This window comes from Eubalaena glacialis, chromosome 2, assembly GCF_028564815.1.
Source record: "Eubalaena glacialis isolate mEubGla1 chromosome 2, mEubGla1.1.hap2.+ XY, whole genome shotgun sequence".
Lineage (NCBI taxonomy): Eukaryota > Metazoa > Chordata > Mammalia > Artiodactyla > Balaenidae > Eubalaena > Eubalaena glacialis.
Genome location: NC_083717.1, coordinates 161,354,086 through 161,359,435, shown reverse-complemented (window position 1 = coordinate 161,359,435; position 5,350 = coordinate 161,354,086).

Sequence of the window (5,350 nt, the reverse complement as noted above, 5' to 3'; positions counted from 1 at the left end):
AATTTTGTAACTGTAATTTTGTATTCTTCTTTTAAAGATGATCCCATGAATTGTATAAGCTTCCTTGGATCCATCCTTGACTGTGGAAGAACAGGTGATCAGGCAGCACTGAAAGCCCAGTTGACACTGAGGACCAGTGATTGATAGTGGCTCCAGTCTGCCAGGTTGACTGATTTTCTCCAGCAGAAAATAAAGTAGAAATCAGAGTTGGATTCTTCTAGCCTTTGTTAGACGGGATGATAATGGCACAGGGAATTGACAAGAGAGAAAGCTGGGGGAGCAGAAGGTTGTGGTTGGAGTGGGATGTTGGAAGTTAAAATATCTGAGAAGCAGCAAGTTCATGTGATGACAAAGTGCCCAGGTGTGGTCCTTGTCATGGGAATGGGAGACAAAGAGGGGTGGAGGAAAAGGTCAGTGCTGAGGAGATCAGGGAACTGAGTCTGAGTGGACACGCAGGACACTTTCAAATACTAGTGCTTTGGGCAACATATACATACCCATTGTTCTCTTGGTCTTCCTACAGTACCATGTTGTTATTTGAGTTGATATATTTGCTGTCTAATCATACTCTCTCAGATACTTTATGAAGCAAAATTCTATTGTGTTCAGTAAACACTCGGCCTTTCTTTCATGCCAGATCGACATTAAACCTCCATGGTAGACATGGGCCCTGGCACATGAAAGGGGCCTCTTTTCTGGGAGTTCCCAGGGCTGGAGGTCCAAACACCTATGTCAGGACTGTACTATAGAAGGGCTCCTTTCCTCAGTCATGCACTTTTGAAAGCCCTACATTTCACAAGCATGGACAAGCAAATAGTAAATATATTTAAGGATATGTGGACATCTCTTTTACTTAGGCTCTGGTGCTCAGTTCTGACATAATACAACCTGATACCCTGGACATCGGCTCCCATGACTAACACTGTTTAAGCCCCAGGGGAACACACCTTGACTGCATCCAAATGCTCTCAAGGTGCGTAGATTGTGCTGCTGCTTCTGAGTGCAGGGAGAATTTGAAGAGAGGAAGCAGTTGGGGAACAGACAATTAATTAACTTGTCAAATTCTTTCTCAGCATGATTGTAATGGAGACTTGCATTAAAATGAGTATCATTTTCACGTAGTAGTGCTGAGTGTCTATTTTCTTGTCTCTCCGTATTTCAATATGGATGCGTTTGCGACACGTATAATGGAGGCTACAAAATAATTAATTTATATTACTTTTAAATTGATAGACATGTAGGTGTAAAGGAAACATGCAGGAAGTATGATATCCATTGTTTACTTTGGCGGTTAAAGGGACATTGAACACTAGAATCATGAATAGTTTTATTTTTTTATTTTTTTTTTTAAAGATTTTTTTTTTTTTAATGATATTCTTATCTGCTTACATTCTTTTTATGTATGTATGTATGTATGTATGTATGTATGGCTGTGTTGGGTCTTCGCTTCCGTGCAAGGGCTTTCTCTAGTTGTGGCAAGGGGGGGCCACTCTTCATCGCGGTGCGCGGGCCTCTCACTATCGCGGCCTCTCTTGTTGCGGAGCACAGGCTCCAGACGCGCAGGCTCAGCAATCGTGGCTCACGGGCCTAGTTGCTCCGCGGCATGTGGGATCTTCCCAGACCAGGGCTCGAACCCGCGTCCCCTGCATTGGCAGGCAGACTCCCAACCACTGCGCCACCAGGGAAGCCCCGAATAGTTTTATTTTTATAAAAATTCATAGAAATAATTAAATTTTTAAAAACTAAAAAAATTAGTTTATTTAAATAATTTTGATTTAAAATGTTGATATTCATCTCTATAATGTTTTATATTTTGCCTTTTAATTTTGATAGATAATTTAAATATTTTAGAAGAAAAATAGACATTTTAAAATAATTTTTTAATTTAATTTACATTTTTATGAAAATATATTTAAATTGCATATACTTTGAATACAAGTACATTTTGCATTTTTTTTTAATCTTTAGTTAAATAACTACTGCCATTAGAACACAAAATATTGGGTCATTAAAACAACGTAATTAGTGATTTTATTGAGCTGAAAGCCATGTGAAGCAGAGCTACCTTCCCACTCCGATCCCTGCATTGTACTATGACAAGAGCAAGAAGTAAACTTTTTTGCATTAAGCCACTAAAATTTAGCATTGTTTGTTACAGCAGTTAATCTATCTTCTATCAGAACAAGTTGTACATCATGTTTTCTGATCTTCTCAGCTGATTGTTTTGGCTAAGAGATATCATATATCCATATGTAGAAAAAATAGATTGTACATATAGATTAAAATTTGGATGAATACCTGTGAATGTATAACAGAGCTATTAAGACTCTGTACTAGGATGTTAGATCAGTTATCACTGTGGATACTGAAATTAATGAAAGATGACAGATCTTTGGGGTGGAGAAAAATATAATGAAACAGATAAGGAAATTGAAGGTGATGAAAGTAGGTCAGGAAGACATCTGCCTTGGATCCGCAGTGATGATGGAAAAAAGTAGGTTTAAAAAATGGTAGAATATCAGCAATTTTATATGGCTCAACATAATACTATTGTGTCAGTTAGGACGTAGAGTTCAACAATAAGACCATTTATCGTGTTATGTAACAAGTCTTAAGGGAGGGCAATCCAGTCTTGGCTAAGTCGGTGACTCACTGCTTTATCGTCAGTGACCCAGGTTCTTTCTATCTTTCCCTCTACTATCTTCAGCATGTGAGTTTGGTCTTTGGGCCAGCTCAGCTGCACTCATGACTCAAGATAATTGTGGTAGATTCAGATGTCATATTCAGCCATGATATGTCCAACAGAAGAAGACAGAAAATTTCTTCCTGTGTCTCACTTTTTAGTCAATGAGGAAGCCCTCTCCCAGAAGCTTCCATACCCCATGATTGAGGCACATGCTTTTTCCATAACGAATCAATCACTTGCAAGGGAAATGTGCCCACCATGATTGCCTTGTATCAGCAGTTCACAGCCCCAGCTGCACATTAAAATCATCCAGGACTTCCCAAAACTTTGCCCAAGAACAGAATAGTTAAACATGAATCTGAGGTAAGACCTAGGCATTGGCATTTTATATATATATATTTTTTTTTTTTTTTTTTAATAAATTTATTTATTTATTTTTGGCTGCATTGGGTCTTCGTTGTTTGGTCTTCGTTGCTGCGCGCGGGCTTTCTGTAGTAACTGCGAGCGGGGTCTACTCTTCAGTGCGGTGCGTGGGGTTCTCACTGCGGTGGATTCTCTTGTTGCAGAGCTCGGGCTCTAGGCGTGCGGGCTTCAGTAGTTGTGACGCACGGGCTTAGTTGCTCCGCAGCATGTGGGATCTTCCCGGACCAGGGCTCAAACCTGTGTCCCCTGCATTGGCAGGCGGATTCTCAACCACTGCGCCACCAGGGAAGTCCCAAGGCATTTTATATATTTTAAAATACAACTAGGGTTGAGAGCACTGCAATAGGTTAATCAGGGCCACAGTGACAGTGGTAGCCAAGAGCAACTGCTGAAACTACTAATTTTTAATTTCCAAGTAAAATATGAAAATATTCTTATTTTTTTAAAATTGAAATATTATTTCCCATAATTCTTCTCAAGGGCAACCTCTCTTGTGTGTTCATTGTATATAGTTTCCGACCTTTTTCTGTGCTGTTACGTACTTATATATGTACCCACAGAAAATATATGGTATCATGTTAGATGTGTGTAATTTTTAAATATAAATCTTATCACCTGCACATATTCATCATTCTGCAACTCATCAATTTATATAAATATATATATGTGTGTGTGTGTGTGTGTGTATAATCATTTTTTTGGACTAATTACCCCAAATACAAGTGTACTACTTCATTGTGTGATTATACCAAAGATTATTTCGTTTTCTCCAATTGATGGACTTTTAGGTTGTTTCCAATTTTTTTCTAGTACAAGCAATGCCTCCTTACACACACATAGTAATGTTATTGCAGATATTAAGAAGTAGATCTCTGGGTAGAATTGGCATCACCATTTCTTCCACTCGTACCAGCAGTGTATAAAAATATCTATTTCCTAGACTTTTGCCAAAATTTGTTAAGTTCTCTAATTTTTCACAATCTGCTCGTTGAAAAATCACATCTTGTTTTGATTTGTAGTTCCCTGACCATTACTAAGGTGTATTGACCATTTTTATTTCTTCTGCAAATTTCCTGTTTATATCTTTTGCAAAGTGCTCTGTTGGGTACTATGTCTTGTTCTTACTGAGAGGTAAAAGTTCTTTATATAATGTGATTACTACTCTTTTCTCTGATCTATATATCAGTGTAACAGATGCTGTGGGGTGCCAACCAGCTTCTTCATTTCAGAAACGATGCACCCATTCCCCCAGATGCTGGGAACGTAGGTAGCTGACAGCTCACGGCTGAGTCTCTCTCTAGAACTTGCCTTCACCCAGGTCATGCCCCCTTCGTGGAAGCTGCCCACATCCACTGACTGGTCAATGTGGGGAATAAAAGTCAACCTCCTTTCCTCAATTCAGGACGACTCAGTTCCAGAGCTCCCTGTGGGATCAGGATCATCTAAGCCTTTGTGTGACTGCACCACAGTTCCACTTTGCCCTTTGCCCAATCCTACTTCCATCACTCCCCCTTAGGTATTGATCCCAAGAGAACTCCCCACAAACTCCCTGTGTGCAAATGTCCATCTCAGAGTCTATTTCCCAGGATACCTGACCTGAATTACAAGAATACCCATCAACATCACTTTTAACTTAATTTTTGGTGTGTTTTTTAGTTCTATCCCTCTTTTCCTGTATGCTTTTTGCTTTTCATATCTCAAAAGGACCTTCCCTCTTCTAAGGTCTTAAAGATATACTCCTATATTTTCTTCTAATACTTTTACTTTTTTTTTTGGCTGCATTGGGTCTTCGTTGCTGCACGCAGGCTTTCTCTAGTTGCAGCGAGCAGGAACTACTCTTCATTGTGGTGCGCAGCCTTCTCATCGCAGTGGCTTCTCTTGTTGTGGAGCATGGACTCTAGGCATGCAGGCTTCAGCAGTTGTGGTACGTGGGCTCAGTAGTTGTGGCTCGCGGGTTCTAGAGTGCAGGCTCAGTAGTTGTGGCGCACGGGCTTAGTTGCTCCGTGGCAAGTGGGATCTTCCCGGACTGGGGCTCGAACCCGTGTCCCCTGCATTGGCAGGTGGATTCTTAACCACTGCACCACCAGGGAAGTCCCTGGATAGCTATTTGTTCAACATCATTTATTGAACAGTCCACGTTTTTCTCCCTGATTTGAAATGCGACCTCTACAGCTGTCACATTCTCACATGACTCTTCCCCCCTTTACCATAGCTGAATGCTTCCTAGTGAGCATCAGACCC